This window comes from Ovis aries, chromosome 6 (assembly GCF_016772045.2).
Source record: "Ovis aries strain OAR_USU_Benz2616 breed Rambouillet chromosome 6, ARS-UI_Ramb_v3.0, whole genome shotgun sequence".
Classification (NCBI taxonomy): Eukaryota; Metazoa; Chordata; class Mammalia; order Artiodactyla; family Bovidae; genus Ovis; species Ovis aries.
This window is the reverse complement of record NC_056059.1, coordinates 59,959,329-59,977,980: the sequence shown is the minus strand read 5'-3', so window position 1 is coordinate 59,977,980 and position 18,652 is coordinate 59,959,329. Positions and strand designations below refer to the sequence as shown.

At 41.1% G+C, this 18,652-nt stretch overlaps 1 protein-coding gene across 7 annotated transcripts in view; it reads right to left on the bottom strand.

Moving 5' to 3' along the window:
• Positions 1-18,652, bottom strand: part of RHOH (ras homolog family member H) — a 51,553-nt gene that overhangs the window by 9,254 nt on the left and 23,647 nt on the right. The window contains exon 1 of one of the 7 annotated variants that reach the window (XM_060416639.1): positions 33-18,577. The exons of 5 other annotated variants lie outside the window; for them this stretch is intronic. The gene's annotated coding sequence lies outside the window, so the exon portion shown is untranslated. Of the gene's footprint in view, positions 1-32; positions 18,578-18,652 lie in introns of those variants that run through there. One more of the 7 variants, XM_042251042.1, reaches the window with a different exon arrangement.

Below are 18,652 nucleotides of genomic sequence, written 5' to 3'. Positions count from 1 at the left end.
AGGTTATCTGGGCTTTGATTGAGGTGGCTTACTTCAAAATGCTGATGTACTCGGTCGCTCAGTCGTGTCCAAATCTTTGCGACCCAGTAGCCCGCCAGGCTCCTCTGTCCATGGGAATTCTCCAGGCAGAAATACCGGAGTGGGTTGCCATGCCCTCCTCCAGGGGATCTTCCCAACCCAGGGATCAAACCCAGGTCTCCCACACTGCAGATGGATTCTTTACCATCTGAGCCACCAGGGAAGCCAAAATACTGATAAAAACTCTTTTTTTTTTTTTTTTTTTTAAAGATGAATCCATGGCAGCCATCAGCTAAGGATGGCCTGTCAATTACAGAGAATACATCTGAATGTCATCCTTCTTAAAAGAGTTCTGGGCAAAGGACCTGCTCTGGCAGCAGCCAATTCATTCATTAAGGAAATTGCTTCTGCCATGAATCCAGCACGCAGATGATTAGGAAATCATCATGCTTCTCAGTAACTCATCTCCTGCCAGCGCCTTCGCTCCATGTCCCTCGCCAGCCCACAGCCTGGCAGGGACCACACAGCAAGAGCAGGCCCTGCTGGGGGTGGATGAATGAATCCAAGTATGGGGAGTTAGCAGTGGGGGCTGGTGCTTCATTTCATTTTGTTTTCTTCTGGGAAAAGAGAATGAATTCAAAAATTTTAAGTAACTTCATAGAGGAAAAATAGAGTCACTTTTAAACTTTCTCAATCCAAATTCTCACTCGGTTTTCATTCACTGGTAAATATATACTTTATATATCTTCTAAACATTGTTTTCAACATAAAATTTTTTCTATGTTCAACAGTCTACATACTTGCCAGGTTTTAACTAAATAGTTTTCCATTGTTTCAACAATTCATAACTACATAGCCACTTCCCACTACTAGCAGTCTTTGAATTAGTTTCAGTATTTCACAGTCATGAACAAGTGTTACTTTATATATTAAATATATATGCATTTATGGAAATAATGTTTATGTGGAACAATTTTCTTGGGGACTATATTCATAAATGTGGCATTAACGGATCAATGAGTTCATTTTGTGACTTTTATTTACATCATTAAACATCTTCTAGGGGCTGTATATAGTATTCATCAGCTGTTTTATTCCTTTTTTTTTTTTAAGGCAGTTGTCTGGGGCTTCTTGTGGCAGGCACTGTATCAATCCTAATAGCATGATAGTGAGCAAGCTGGCTGCTGTCTTCATGGAGATCTACATTTCAGAACTGCAGAGACTTCAGGGGGTTGAGAATCCTGCCTACAGTCACTCTTCAAAGCAATGGCAGAGACAAAGTTAGACCTAAATAGAGGATGACCCCAAAGCTGCAGCAGCTCCACGTGTCACCCACACCTCACAATTCCCATTGCCCAATCCAAGGCATTGCAATTAAAACCAAGTTTCCTAAGCAATCCCAGTTTCAAGACAGTTTTTCTGGCCATCCTTCCAGCCAGGTCCCTACTCCAGTTCTACTCCTACAGATGAGGAGCTCTTGATATTTACAAGAAGTGTGCTGTGTCTTGATCCGGAAGCTAGTTCCACAAGTGTGTTCAGCTTGTGAAAATTTCTCCGGCTGCAGACCTACGATATGTTTACTTTTCCGTACAAAGGTTAAACTTCAGTAAAAAAGTATTTTTTAAAAAGTAAGGTTACTGCTGAATTCCCTGGTGGTACAGTGGTTAAGAATCTGCCTTGCAGTATAGGAGAGATAGGTTCAATCCCTGACCCGGAAGGATCCTACATGCCTTGAGACAACTAAGCCAGTGTGCCACAATTACTGAGACTGTATGCTGTAACTACTGAAGACTGGGCACTTAGAGGCTGTGCTCTGCAACAAGAGAAGCCACCACAATGAAAAGGCCATGCCCCCCTGCCACTGGAGAGGAACCCCTGCTCACCACACTCAAGAAAGCCCACACACAGCAACAAAAACCCAGCACAGCCAAAAATAAATAAATAAATATTTTTAAATATAAATAAATAAAAATAAGGTTACGCCTTTACAAGAGATTATCTTCTGGAGGAGTATTTTATCATAAATTTTTCATCTTGCAAGATGTTCATTTCACTAAATCTCTACTACTACTGTCTTACTAGTAGTAGTAGTTACCTGCTAAGTTGTGTCTGACTCTTTGCGACCCCATGGACTGTAGCTCACCAGGCTCCTCTGTCTGTGGGATTCTCCAGGCAAGAATACTGGAGTGGGTTGCCATTTCCTTCTCCAGAGGATCTTCCCAACCCAGAGATCCAACCCAGGTCTCCGGCATTGCAGGCAGATTCTTTACCATTTGAGCTGCAGGGAAGTCGTAATTCTCAACTGTACTTCAGTAATTCCGCTTTGTGTATTTCCAATTGCCACAAATAAGGATTAAATTCCTCTTCCAAGTCACAAAAGGAAATCACTTTCAAATCAGTTTATTTTTATACACAGATAATCTGTATTCCAAATGGATTTTATTTTGAAACTTTGCTTGCAAGAAGATAGTTTGTGGCTTTTATTATGTGTTCTCCAGAATGTATTTAAGCAGTATTTACATTTCCAAACTTAAAGCCTATGTAATCCCATTACAGTTTAATTAAAATGGATTGTCACCAATCCCTGAGTCCTCTTCAAACCCAGAGCCCTGTCCCTCTGACCCCATACCAAGCAGGGACCATGGCACCCTTCCCCTCTTCTGTCCCACCCACCCTGCCCTGAATGGCCCATGCCATTCATAGGAACATAACAATTGGATTCTCACCACAGGTCTAGAGTTTTCAATTTGGTCCAAGTTTAGACTCAAAAACAAGGCAAGCCAGCCAGGCAACTGTCCAGAGCACCCTTAAAAACACTAGAATCTCATCTCAAAATTTACATGATGGGAAAGCGTAGTTACTGCAACCTCTCTTAAAGCAGTTGGAAGGAATTTTCTGAAAAACTGCTTGGAGTTGAGGGTGGAACCCCTACAAGACATGCTCAAGGAAAGGTCACCTGGTCTCTACTGTTGCTGTTTAGTCCCTAAGTTTGTCTGACTTTGTGACCCCATGGACTGTAGCCCATCAGACTCTTCTGTCCATGGGATTTCCCAGGCAGAACACTGGAATGGGTTGCCATTTCCTTCTCCAGGGGAATCTTCCCAACCCAGGGATCAAATCTGCATCTCCTGCTTGGCAGGCAGGTTCTTTAGCACTGAGCCACTTGGGAAGCCCAAAGGCTTTCTAAGAGATCCAAATTCATTTACTGAAGGACTCATGTTTTCTCAGTTGGGCATGCACATATGGGGCCCAAGGTGAACTATTCAAGCAAAAAAAAAAAAGGAAAGAGGCAGGTACAAGTATGTTTAACCATTCTAGAAAGTAACAATGCTGTAAAGCACAGTTGTCAAAGCATGGCTAAACTGCAGGTCAAACTCACCATCTGCTTTTGTATGGCCCACGAGTTAAGAATGGTTTTTACATTTTTTAATGGTTAAAAAATATTAAAAGAACAATACTTCATGACATGTGCATATCATATGAAGTTCAAAGTTCCATAAATAACTTTGTATTGGAACATAGCCATGCTCTTTCATTTACAAATTTTCTATGCCTTCTTTCTTGCTACAATTCAATGTTACAATGGAAATTTTATGGCCCACAAAGCCTAAAATATTTACTATCTGACCTTTTACAGAAAAAGTTTGACAACTCTTGCTAAATAAAAAGAGGCAATTCAGAGTAAGAAGGAGAGCACAGACTCCTGAATTCAGGCAAGCTTGTGTTTCACTTCAACATCTGCTGCTTCCTGTGTGATCTTGGGTGAATTATTTAGCTTCTCTAAGCTTTAGTTCCTTTGTAAATAGAGGCAGTATAGCACAGTGATTAAGACGATGGACTCCACCCATTCAGCCTTCAAAGTCGCTAAGCCTTAGCTTCTCTAATTGTAAACAGGCAATACTGACAGTACCTGTCATACAAGGTTGCTGTATGGGATTAAATGGATTAGGGACCCCACTCCAGTACTCTTGCCTGGCAAATCCCACGGACAGAAGAGCCTGGTGGGCTGCGGTCCATGGGGTCGCTAAGAGTCGGACACGACTGAGCAACTTCACTTTCACTTTTCACTTTCATGCATTGGAGAAGGAAATGGCAACCCACTCCAGTGTTCTTGCCTGGAGAATCCCAGGGACGGCGGAGCCTGGTGGGCTGCCATCTATGGGGTCGCACAGAGTTGGACATGACTGAAGCGACTTAGCAAGCACATAGAAGGGTACCTGGCACAGAGTGCTATAGAAGTATTTACTGTTATTATTATTTATCCTGAATGGTTGTTGTAAGATTATTAGAGATAGTTGGCAGGCAGGCCCAAAGTAAGATGATTGTGAGGCCCGAGAGGGGGTCTGGAGGGAGCCCCTGGTAAACAGGAACGGCTGGAGGAGAGACTAGTTTGTGAGACAAGGGGAAAGTGAGGTATTTCAGATTGGGCTGCCAGAGAGGTTCCAGGAGAGCTGAGGGGGCTGTGGCCACATCGCAAGGAACGAGAATGTATGGGCAGGGAAGGATGGCAGCAAGGAGAGTTCCTATTCTTCCACTAACTTTGACACAAAATATTTAGTTACACACATATTCTCATCTATGTTGTTTATAATGGGGAAAAATTATTCAAGAATAGGTGGTTTGGGACTTCCCTGGCAGTCCAGGGGTTAAGAATCTGCCTTGCAGTGCAGGGAATGTGGGTTCAATCCCTGGTCAGGAAACTAAGATCCCATATGCCGTGAGCAACCAAGTCCGCACACAGCAACTAGTGAAGCCCACGCGCCACAACTAGAGAGTTTGTGTGCTGCAACAAAGACCCCAAATGTCACAACCAAGACCCGATGCAGCCAAACAAATAAACGTGCTTTTTAAAAAATAGAACAGGCGGTTCTTGGATAAACTAATTAGTTTATTCCTACAATCCACATCCTTTAAAATAGCAGAGTATAAGTGCATTAACTGACACAGGAAAAGGGTCCCTAAGCTGAATGACATAAAGTTAGTGTTTGTCACTCAGTCCGACTCTGTGTGACCCCATAGACTGTGGCCCACCAGGCTCCTCTGTCCATGGAATTCTCTAGGCAAGAATACTGGAGTGGGTAGCCATTCCTTTCTCCAGGGGATCTTCCTGACACAGAGATCGAAACTTTGTCTCCCGTGTCTCCTGTATTGACAGGTGGGTTCTTTACCACTAGCACCACCTGGGAAACCCCCACCCCCATGGAAGCAGCTTTCAAAATATGAACAGTATGATTCCAAAATATGCACAGTTATGAAAAACTGTATGAAAAGCAGTATATACCAACATGTTAAGATGAAATGTCTATATTCCTGGAATTATAGCTGATTCTCATTTTCTTCTCCTTGCTTCTGTGCATTTTAAAATAAAATTAAACATGAGTTATGTGTAAAGTTTTGAAGTGCTTTGTATGTGTTCCTTTGTTTTTTAGGTTTTAGGCTTGAAAGGGCGGAAAAGACTGATCTGAGGTACCTTGAGGCAAGAGAATGTTTATGACTCCCATTAGTGTCTGAAGACAAGAATTCTCTATATCTGAACAGCCGAATTTGTTTAAAATTCCTAGAAGCACTATCTCTGGCTCTGGTTTTTTGTTTGTTTTTCTTTCCAGGATAGGAAAGAAGACGAGCTAAGCTGCGTGTGCTATGCCCATTCTCGAAAATGCCCTAAGCCACCCGTCTCTCTTTTTCTCCTTATGAGAGAATTTTTAAAAGTATATGTGCGCGTGTGTGCTCAGTCACGCAGTCATGTCCATCTCTTTGTGACTCCATGGAAGGTAACCCATGGACGTCCATGGGATTCTCCAGGCAAGAATACTGGAGTGGGTTGCCATGCCCTCCTCCAGGGGATCTTCCCAACCCAGGGATCGAACCCAAGTCACTTACATCTTTCACTTTGGCAGGCAGGTTCTTTACCACTAAGCGCGAACTGGGAAGCCCCTTATATATGTACGAAATACATGTGTGTGTTAGCTGCCCAGTCATGTTATATGTATGTGTGTGTGTGTGTGTTAGTTGCTCAGTCGTGTCTGACTCTGCAACCCCACAGACTATAGCCTACCAGGCTCCTCTATCCATGGAATTCTCCAGGCAAGAATACTGGAGTAGGGTACCATTCCCTTCTCCAGGGAACTTCTCGATCCAGGGATCAAACTCGGGTCTCCTGCATTGCAGGAAGATTCTTTACTGTCTGAATCACCAGGGAATCCCATGTATGTGTATTTTTGGTAGCACCATGTGGCTTGTGGGATGTTAGGATTATAGGTCCCCAATCAGGAATTAAACATGGGCCCTCAGCAAGTTCTGAGAGCTCGAAGTCCTAACCACTGGACCACCAGGGAAATTCCATCCTTCCTGTATTTTTTAAATATTTAAAGAAGTTTGAATATGGCCTGGGTGTTTGATGACATTAAGGAACTCTTGCTAATTTTGTTAGGTGATAATCACATTGAGGTTGTATACATTTTTTTTAAGTTCTTATCTGACAGGTGAGATGAATATGATGTCTGGAATTTATTTTAGATTATCCCAGAAAAGGGCAAAAAAGTAAGGATGATGGATGAAATAAGACTGGGACAGTATTGAGAACTGTTAAAATATTGAGAACTGCCTGCCAAAGTGAAAGATGTAAGTGACTTGGGTTCGAATGATGGTATATGGGGGTAGTTTTAGTCTATTCTCACTATCTTTATATATGTTCAAAATTTTTCATGATAAAAGTTTTAAAGGATAGGATCTTTTGTTTTCTATAGCATTTTGTCCAAGCTGTGGTTTCATTCTCATATTCAGCTTTAGAGAGAATACAGAAAAGCATCACTAAAAAATAAAAAGTATACTTTGTGCCACAGTGACTTATTCAAGTATTTGAAGGAAAATTGACTCATCAAATAACAGATTACATAAACGTAGGCAGTGCAGAGGCTTAGAACCTGCCTCCTGGTGGAAGGGAGACAGAGGAGGAAAAGCCATGCCCAGGTGAGCATTCCCAGCCAAGTCATAAAAAGAGAGCCTTCAACTTCAAGTACAAGCTCCACCTGCATCTCAGTACATCATCACCACCTGTCTCTGGGAAGTAAAGGCCATGTCTAGAAAATACTCTAGCCAAAGGATACTCTTGGAGTTACTTTGAGGTTACCTGTACTTCCTAACTGGTATAACTATGTTCACCAACTTCCCTTGGCCCTCCTTGCTCCAGTTCTGCAGAATTAGCTCTTTGCAAGAGTGCAAACAGTAATAATGAAAATAACTTTTAAAAAGAAAGAAACTCAAGAGTGAAAATGGACTACTCACATAAAACCAGATGACAAATCAAAGTAACTCTGAATGTGAGGCAGACCCTCCCTGCTGGGGTCTTTTTTGTCTGAAAAGGTGAAGGGGCAGTGAGGAGTTTCTACTTTTAGATTTTATGTTTCCTCCTTAAAGTGGTTCTGATCATTACTTACTTGGAAAATATGAGATCTACCTGATATCTAAGTAGACTCCACCAAGCCCAAAATACCTCCCAGCTCTAAAGCATCATCTGTAACAAAGAAAACCCTCACATCCTTGGGTTCCCCCATCCCCCACACCGGAACTACCACCACCACCACCATCACCACCACCTCCATCATTCAACACACATATTCAAACCATTAGTGGTAACAAATTTCCTCCCTTATTTGCTGATCCAAGCAGACTGAAGATGTCCTCCTCACTCTGACTTACTTTTCCCCTCATTTTCTCTGGATCATCTCTGCATTCTTTTTTTTCCCCTGATAAAAAAGTAGTTCATCCACATTATGGAACATTTGAAAAGTACTGAACCATCTAAATGATCTAAAGGAGAAAAGCAACTACCACCTAAAACCAAAAGCTGCAAGAAATTAGTGTACCTTTTCCTGTTTCGTTTTTTCAGTGTGCTTTTTTTTTTTTTCAAATCTAATATCATACTTTATATTCAGCTGGGCATTTTGCTTTTTATTTAACATTTACATTGTTAATATTTCTTATGTTAAGATTCTTCAAACATAATTTTAATGACTGTCATACTTCATTATACAACTGTAGCATTATTTATTTAAGCAATTGACTATTATTTAAATTGTTTCTAATTTTTACTGTAGTAACACTGAGTAAACATTTAAAAATAAATTTGTACAAATATACAATTATTTCTTTAGTATAAATAGATATGAGCACAATTACTAGAATAATAAAGATGAAAAACTTGGATCAATTTGTACCCTATAGCCGTATATGAATACGTTCATTTCATCACACAACCATCACTGGGGGTAGTAGTTGCCAGTTAGATCTGTTTTCATTTGCATTCCATTTATGGCTAGTGAAAATTAATATTCATCTTTTATTGACCACACATTTTTCTCCTTTCATAAGTCACTTACTTTGCCTACTTTTCTAGTAAGGTAGCCATCATTTCTTAAATGATTATTTTTAAAAATCTTTTTGAGATTAAGGATATTAATCCTTTCTTGTTTAAATACATATATAGCAATTTTTCATTATATGTTTTTGTGTCCATGAATTCTGAGAACATCCCAAACTCCTGATACTCCCCCATCATTGAGCAACCACTAAATAGAATGTGAAATAGTATGTCCTCTGATTGTGGAAAGAAACTTAGCACGATTAGATACCTCAAAGGTCATCTAGTTCAACCCACTCATTTTCCCATGAGGAAACCAAGGCCCTGAGACAAGTGGTTCAGTTACTGGAGGCTGACTTGAAGCCCAGAAACCGAATCACTGAGTCAGCACTCTTTCCATCTACACTGTACTTTTCCAAATATGTATATCTACATTTTATATCCCATACTTATTTTCAGTCTTAAAATGTAAACCCATATAGATAGATCTATAATTCAAATAGGTGGCTTTTTACTCAAAAGATAACTACCAGTTTTAATATAAAACTCATTCTCAAACAGATGTTCTCTTCCTCATCAACTTTCTTTGAGAGACTGATCATCTCTCTTCCGGGGCAATAATTAAGGCTTCTAGCATCTTCTAGAATTAGGGTAAACCCTTAATTTACAGATTGTTCAAACTATAAAAGAAGGTATTTTGTCTTGGAAATTTATCCCAGAGCACTGCATGGAATGAGGTGACTTAGTTTCAGTTTCAAAGTATAAAATGGGTAATATTACATCATTTGCACAGAGCCTGGGTTGTGGAGTCCAGGTCTTGGTTAGATTTTCATCTTCATTGCCAGCTAATAGTATAACCTCCAGCATGTCACATAACCAGAACTGTTTAAGATGTGGATAATAGTGCAGAGTTCAAAGGATTTTTTAAGGCAATTAAAAAATTCTATCTCCCATGCCTAGCGGCACACCTGACTATTAGGTAAATAAATGTGAAGTGAAAGTTACTCAGTCGTGTCTGACTCTTTGTGACCCCATGGATTATACAGTCCATGGAATTCTCCAGGCCAGAAAACTGGAGTGGGTAGCCATTCCTTTCTCCACGGGATCTTCCCAACCAAGGGATCAAACTCAGGTCTCCTGAATTGCAGGCAGATTCTTTACTAGCTGAGCCACCAAGGAAGCCCAAGAACACTGGAGTGGGTAGCTTATCCCTTCTCCAGTAGATCTTCTTGATCCAGGAATCGAACCAGGGTCTCCTGCATTGCCGGCAGATTCTTTACCAACTGAGCTACTAGGGAAGCCATTAGGTGAATAAGGATAACAATAATCTCATGGTATTTAGCATTGGTCAGATACTGTTTGAAGTACTTTATGAAAATTAACTCATTCGTCATCACAATAATATTATGTGTAAGGTACCACTGTGGTTATTCTACAGCTGGGGAAACTAAAGCACAGAGAAGTAAGGTAATTTGCCCAAGAGAACAAGCTAGTGAGGAGGGCTTGCCTCCAAGTCCATTCATAGAGCTGTCTCTACCTCCCCTCCCTCTGTCTCTCATTTGGGGCAAGTCTGTCTTTGCCATCTCGATGAAACTAAGCAATCTGCTATGACCTGATGTTGGTGTGCCCCTAAAATTCAGATTGAATTAACTGACACCTAACCCCCATGATGATAGTCATACGAGGTAGGGACTTTGGGAGGTGACTAGGCCATGTGAGTGGAACCCTCATCAATGGAATTACTGGCATTATTAAAGAGCCCCAGAGAGCTCATTTGTCCCTTCCACCATATGAGGACACACTGAGAAGGCACCGTCTAAGAATCAGGAAGCAAGCCCTCATTAGACATCATATCCATGAGAGACATCATCTTAGACTGTTCAACCTGTGAAATATAAATTTCTCTTGTTTACAAACTGCATAGTCTGTGGCATTTTGTTATAGCAGTTCAAATAGACTAAGATACAATCCTAAAATAAAAGCAGGAGGTGAGGTGGTAGACTCAGAAAGATATTTTTCAGCTGGTGGGTGATTTCTTTCTTACTATGAGCCTGGTTTCTAACAACATATGAAAGATTTCTCCCTTAAGCAGTCACTTTCACACACCACTGGAAGATGTACGGAAGAACACCATCTTTGTAGAAGGCAATTTGACAGAATCCAGCAGCACATTTATTGTTTTTGACACTTGGAGCTGATCATTTTTTAACCTCTTTCATCTACATGGCAAAATTCATTTCAAAATAATGTATAAGAGTCAGGAACAATCACTTTTTCCCTGATTCATTCTTTAACTTTAAAATAAACAAGTAACAGTTTACAACAAAGATAAATTTCAATTTTTAAAGTATTATCAAGTGCAGTAAAATATTTTGTGTATGAACTAAAACTTGTAATTATTAATCAAAAATATTATACTCTGCGATTTGTGCTCTACTCACTGTTTTAAATCTAAACACAAAACTCTAAAAAGTCACAGAGAATAGCAGAATTAAAGTTAATCAAGTTCTGTTTCATATTCATATTCATCATTGTGCTATCATTCTTTAGTTCTCATCTACTGTTTAGGAGTTAGGAATACACAGTGCCACAGGCAACCACAATATATCCTTGAAGTCAGATCTAATGGAATCCATACACTCCCCTAAGCACTAACTCTGTCACTGCCAGTGTGTGGTGATAACAAAAAGCAGACCCACATTGATTTTATTATTGTCTTTAAATTCTTGATAGATGATTCACTCCCTTATTGCCTATACCTGGGGTGGACCCCTTCCACCCCCATGTCCTTGGTATGTCCCTGCCAGTAGCTATCAAAATTTTAAATGCATATACCTTTTAACCCAACAATTCTAATTCTTTAAATGCATTGTTTTGTTGTGCCTATACAAGTAGTGAAGATATATGTGCAAGAATTTTATTGCAGCATTATTCACAATAGCAAAAAAAAAGAAAAAAAAAGAACTGAGAATAACTAAAAGTTCCATCATAAGTCAGTGGTTAAATTAATTCTGCCATATCCATTCGATGAAATCCAATACAGCATTAAAAAGAATTAGGATAGGAGTGGGGGTGAAACAGGTGAAGGGGATTAAGAGGTGCAAACCTCTAGTTATAAAATAAATCACAGGAATGTGATACTAAGTAGAACAATGGTCAACAATATTGTAATATGGTCAACTTTATATGGGGACAGATGGTTACCAGACTTGACTCATGGTGGGGATCACTTCACAATGTACGCAAATATCAAATCACTATGTAGTACACTTGAAATTAACATAATATTGTGCTGCTGCTGCTAAGTCGCTTCAGTCGTGTCCGACTCTGTGCGACCCCATAGACGGCAGCCCACCAGACTCCCCCTGTCCCTGGGATTCTCCAGGCAAGAACACTGGAGTGGGTTGCCATTTCCTTCTCCAATGCATGAAGGTGAAAAGTGAAAGTGAAGTTGCTCAGTCGTGTCCAACTCTTCGTGACCCCATGGACTGTAGCCTACCAGGCTCCTCGGTCCATGGCATTTTCCAGGCGAGTGTACTGGAGTGGGGTGCCACTGCCTTCTCCCAACATAATATTGTACTTCAACTATATTTTGATTTTAAAAAAGAATTAGGTTTTCCTTGTATGTACTGCACAAGAAGAATACCCATGAGATATTAGTAACTTTAAAAAAAGCAGTTGAACAATTCATTAAAGAATCTCATTTATATAAAAAAAGAAATCTACAAGTCTGGTCTGAAGCCCCTGAGTGTCCAGAATGGCCAGAACGGCATTAGGATAGGAGTAGTGGTGAAAGAGGTGAAGCGAATTAAGAGGCACAAACCTCTTACAAGGTACCATGGGTACAACGGGTCTATTCAGAGGAAAAGTATCTGTGCTGTGGTGGACACAATGAGGCTTACTATGAATTCCAGTCATCCAATACATGTCCCTCTACAGATAAACTGTACTAAGGGCACAGCAGTTACTCCCTGGTGGTAGTTTAGTCACTAAGTCATGTCCGACTCTTGCGACCCCATGGGCAGAGGAGTCTGGCAGGCTAGAGTCCTTAGGATTCTTCAGGCAAGAATACTGGAGTGGGTTTCCATTTCCTTCTCCAAGGGATCTTCCCAAGTAATCGAACCCAGGTCTCCTGCATTGTAGGCAGATTCTTTACCAACTGAGCTACAAGGGAAGCCCAGTTACTCCCTAAGTTGTCTAAAGGAGAAGAGGAACAAAGAGGAATAACCTAAGAACACAGGTTTGTACAGCCTGTCTTAGATTTTTTAAAATCCCCTTTCGGGATATCGATGTTTATACTTCCCATACTGATTATATTGCAGCTATAATACACAACAGTGGGATTAACTGTCTCCTTAGATGCTCAACTTCTGATGGAGGTCTCACAGAATCTGGGAGAAACAACTTCCTAAGGAACCTGAAACTATCAAGATAGTCCAGAGCAAAATTATTCTTTTAACTGTTTATTGCTTTTGCATACATAATGTTCTATTAAGTTCCAAATCCATAGAAGTCTGAAAACAGATGACAGGATATCTGACTTTAATTGCCTTTAAATTAGGAATTCTTTTCAAGAGCTTAATGGGGACAGAAGATAATAAAGAAAATGTTAATATAGTTTAGCTTAGGCCTAGAGGTTTTTTGTTTTTGAAAAAAGTTTTTTCCTATTTTGTTAATGACTCTGACCCTCACTTCTTTGTTAAGGTTTTCTCTATAGAAGAAATGAATTCTTAGGAAGAAGTAATGAGATGGCCATGGAAAGGTAGCCGGTATGGCTGTTCTTCATCATAATAAGGCCCCATATAACTGAGATCTTAGAGAAAAAAATTCTAAATTAGAGAGAAAAGAAGCAACCTTCTGCATACAAATGATCTCATGCACAGCTTCCTCCCAGAAAAAAAATTAAAGTTTAAATGGACAAATGCCATAATAAATGCAAAATGCCAAGAGAATGCTGAGGCCAGAGTGCTTAAATCTTCCAGGATGGTGAGGGTGGAAGAGGCAGAAAGGAGTGACATTTGAGATAGGTCTTGCAGAATGGGGGAGAAAATGGGATTGGTGGACAGCATCCAGAGAGAAGAAGTGGCCAGTGTCCAGGTGTGCACAGAAGGGTTTGTGTAACTGGAGGGCAGAAAGTCAGCTTTTGAGACTGAAGCACAGGAGGGACACCATTTTTGAAGGGACACTGAAGCCAATTTGTAAATGGCTCATTTCTGCATGGCAAGTATAAAATAACCTCCTTCCACCATCTCTCATTACCTTTCTTCTCTTCCTCAGCCCCACTTCACCAAGCCATTGCTGCCTCCAGATTGTGTAACAGCCCCCAACTCTCCCTGCCTTTCCTGACTTCCCTTGTGGTTCAGTTGGTAAAGAATCTGCCTGAAATGTGGGAGACCTGGGTTTGAATCCTAGGTTGGGAAGATCCCCTGGAGAAAGGAAAGGCTACCCACTCCAGTATTTTGGCCTGGAAAATTCCATGGACTGTAAAGTCCAAGGGGTCACAAAGAGTCAGACACAACTGAACAACTTTTACTTTCACTTTCAATCTTAAGTGTGCTACTCTGGTCTCCTGAAATACCTTCTTCCCTGCTCTGACTCTTCCTGGTAAAATTCTGCCTGTCCCAGAGCCCAGCTCAGATGCCACCTCCTCTGGGAGGCCTTCCTGAAACTCCTCACAGGCATTATTTTTCTCCCTTATCTGAGCTCACGTGTAATCTTTGAGTGTAATCTTATGTTTACCTTTTGAATACTTAATACGTGTCTACTGTAAAATTCAAAGAGGACAAAAGTGAAAAATACATCTCCCTCCTCTGCCTGCCCTCCAGGGCCTCAGGCCATTTTCCCAGAGACAACTACTATATGAAGTTTTTTATGCATTTTCTCAAAGCTGTTACATTATGACATGTATTCACAAACATACATGTATGAATGAATATGTGTAATGATGACACACATTCGCTCTTTTTTTTAATATACAAACTATAGCATACTAGTCTTTACTCCCTGGTGCTTTTCTCAATTAATTTTTTCTTTATCAGCAGATTTTCAGGCAATACCTCAAAGATATGGTGGATTTGGATTCTAGACCACCACAGTAAGCAAATATTGCAATAAAGTGAGTCATATGAGTTTTTTGGTTTCCCATTGCATATTAAAGTTACACTTCAGTTCAGTTCAGTTCAGTCACTCAGTATGCCCAACTCTTTGCAACCCCATGAATTGCATAACGCCAGGCCTCCCTGTCCATCACCAACTCCCAGAGTTCACTCAAACTCATACTGTAAGTCTGTTAAGTGTGCAATAGCATTATGTCTAAAAGTAATGCACATGCCTTAACCAAAAAATAATTTATTGCTAAAAGATGCTAACTATCATCTGAGCCCTCATCAAGTCATAAACTTTCTATTGATGGAGAGTCTTCCCTCATCATTGATGGCTGCTGAGTGATTGGCGTGGTAGTTGCTGAAGGTGGGGGCAGTTGTGGCAGTTTCTTAAAATAAGACAAAAATGAATTCTGCCACATGGATGGGCTTTTCCTTTCATGAACAATCTCTTTGTACCACGCAACGCTGTTTTACCTACAGTAGAACTTCTCTCAAAGTTGGAATCAATGCTTTTAAACCCTGCTGTTGGTTTGAGAGCAAATGTTAGTAGAGAAGAGCATGGAGGAGCAGATGTTTCAAACTTCCTGCCTCTGATACCCTTTCTCGACTTTTCTTCTCACTTGTCTTTGACTGTCTTTCCTTTTCCACCTCCTACCTTGACACAGAGGCTTGCATGCTCAATTATATCCAACTCTTTTGTGACCCCATGGACTATATATAGCCCACCAGGCTCCTCTGTCCATGGAATTTTCCGGGCAAGACTACTGGAGTGGGCTGCTGCTTCCTTCTTCATGGGATCTTTCTGACTCAGTGATCAACCTTGTGTCTCCTGAGTCTCCTGCACTGGCAGGCAGATTCTTTGGGAAACCACCCGTGATGCAGAGGCACGGGCACTAAAAAGCCTTCAGCCCTGGCACATTTGCCAAACAAAGCATGGGGGGCCCTGACAGGTGTCCGATTTCAAGACAGTGTTCAGTTGCGCCCATCTTAGCAGTACACAAGATAGCAAGAGAATTTGCACTTCTTTCCCTGGGAACATGTACCCGTCCAATTTAGTGTCCACTGGCCTAACCTGTGACAGAAAGAACATGTTAACATTTTGCACTCTGGAGAGTTTCAGAGACCGACTGGAGAAAATGCCCAGCCCATTTACAGACCACGGCAGCAGACCAACTAGGTAGGCAAGGCGTCAGAAAGGCTCAAAGGGGAATGTCACTTAGACCCCACAAAATCCCTCAGTTCTCTAAGGCCTCCTCACGGCTTTTCTTAGCACAAAAAGCAGCCATTGGCCACGTCACTCATTTGCCTCCCAAATCTCCACACTGAGAAGTTCCCAGGCCCTGTAAAAGTGGTCCCTACAACAGTAAAATGATCAGGTCCTAGCAGGGAATGGGACTAGGTAACCATCCTCTCTTGGCATGGTAACTCATGGCTCTCTCTAGATTATCCAGAGCGCCTACCTGGAGTTTGGTGTTCATCCTTTAGGCCAACTCTCCCATCTCCACACAGGTATTATCAACATGCATGAGAGGAGGCCTCATCCTAAATCTGTTTCTAATAGCAAGGACTTCCAGAAAATACTCCCTGTAGAATGGACTTGCCATTTCTACTCATTTTCGCCCTCATTTGTTTTAACTTCTTAAATACAAGACAACTTGCCACAAAGGATAACTTTTCAAAGGAGGAATACACACATGTTTTTAATATTGAATTCCTTATAATTTTAGAAAAATATGTATATGACAACACTGATACATGAAAAAAAAAAGCAAGTTCAAAACAGTATATACAACATGATCCTGATTTTTCAGTAAAATTAGAGAAAGGAATAAGAAGCTAAATCCACGTTAGCGATGTGATTGGTACAATCACAGATTTTTGTGTGCTTATCTATGTTTTCCAAATTTCCTTTTAAAACATACACTGCTTCCAAGGACTTTCCAGGTAGTCTAGTGGTTAAAACTCTGAACTTCCATTGCAGGGGATGCGGGACTGATCCTTGGTCAGGGAACTAAGATCCTACATGCCACATGGCATAGTAAAAAAAAACCAAAAGAACATATATAACATATAACTCTATAACAAGAGGGAGTTTGTAAAAGTAACTCATGACTCTGTAAAAGAAAATATAAATGCATCTTGCAAATATAAATGCATCTTCCTGGATAGAAATAGCATTTGCTAGTATCACCAGATACTGTAGTTACTTTCAAGAAAGTATGACACAGGAGACCCAGATCCTGGGTCAGAATCAGACTAATGAAATGACCTGGACCAGTCCAGGACCTCCCCCAACCTCCCACCACAGTCACCTCATCTGCCAGATGAGCAGGTCTCACTGAGCCTGTAAGTTTCTTTCTTACTCAGTCTGGAACTCCTCATCCCTCTTTCAGATACCACTCAAGTGAAAACAAAGCAAGCAAACAAACACACACTTTGGAATATTCCAGTGATGTGTGGATTGTGCCCAGACTGCCTTGCTGAACATGGTAGAAAAATCTCTCAGCGGGGGGACTCAGATTCTAGGGAAAGAGGCTTTTTGTGTAATAGAGATGATTACCACTGTTAGGATTTTTGGGTATGTATTTCCTTTTGTTACTGAGTATCAGAAAGGTCAAGGGCATGCTTTAGCCTAAGGCTCACTTCATCTCTATGGTCTTGTGAAAGTGAAGTCTTTCAGTAGTGTCTGACTCTTTGTGACCCTATGGACTGTAGCCTACCAGGCTCTTCCATCCGTGGGATTTTCTAGACAAGATTACTGGAGTGGGTTGCCATTTCCTTCTCCAGGGGATCTTCCCGACCCAGGGATCAAACCCGGGTCTTCTGGATGCAGGCAGATGCTTTACCGTCTGAGCCACCAGGGAAGAACATGGTCTTGTGAAAGGATCCTAAAAGAGGAAGTCTGTTAGCTATGATTCTCTGTCCTTTGACAATGCATGGAAGGTCACTGCCACAGTACAGTTCTCAGACTTGCTTGTTTTGTACATTTCCATGGGTCACCAACTCTTTTTTCTGGTCAATATCTCGTCGTATAAATCCATCTTCTCAGAAGATGACTGCCTAGTCACCTAGACTAGGCTACTCAAGTCTTGCCTTAATGATACAAGCCTACCTGAAATTACTTACAAGAGACAATAGGAAGTTTCCAAAAGAAACCCCACGATATCAGCATTAGCCAATGTCTCAAATTCATAATTCCAAAGTGAACTGAAATGCAACAGAGGGTAATCCCCTAAATTCATTCCATCTTCCTCTAACCACCTCTTCACTTGTACATTATGTCTGTATCTTACAACACTCACATATCTCATGCAGACATCCATCAGAACACTTCTTTGGGGTTTATTATGCCCAAAGTGCTTACCTTGTAAGATTAAATTCACAAACCTCCTCATGAACTCTTCAGTATTCCATTTCCTATGAAGCTGGACTAGCCCGGTGCACGTGTGCGTGTATGTGTGCAATCAGGAACTAGAAGAGTGAGGCTCGTGCTTGCTATTTTTTTAAAACTTTTTGTTGCACCAATCAGCTTGTGGGATTTTAGTTCCCCAACCAAGGACTGAACCCCAGCCCTTGGCAGTGAGAGCACAAGTCCTAATCACTGGTCTGCAAGGGAATTCCCCACACTTGTTATTTTTCTAAAGTCAAGTCCCAGGAAACTCGACTACCACACAGTTAACAGTAGGTAATTTCTTTTTTTCTTTTTGCATCATGGGGCACAGAAAGAGACAGAGGACTTCCTTTCTGTGCCACATGCAAGATCTGTTATCCCATCTTCTCCTTTTAATGATATTCTCCAGGCTGAATTCTAGTGTCTTTTCAACTATGAGTCATCACTGCTTCTCGTGCATAGAACTGTTCCGTTCTGGGCTTCTCATTTTTAAGGAGGACAGTAATTCAGAAGCATGTTTTAAGATCTCCCCAGCACAATTCTCCATCTGGGATCATCCAGAGGCCCAGCTCAGTGAGCCACAAGGAGATGGCAAAGGAAGCAGCTTCCCAGTCTATCAGTAGTAGCTGCCATCCTGATGATAAGGATCCCCTGCAAGAAAGTCTGACGCATGGGCTTCCCAATCAGCTGGTACAGCAGGCACAGTCCGTGCCCTTCAGGGGACAGCCTTACCAGAAGGTACCGCCTCCACAGGGGACATCTGGGTGAGGGAATTCCCCT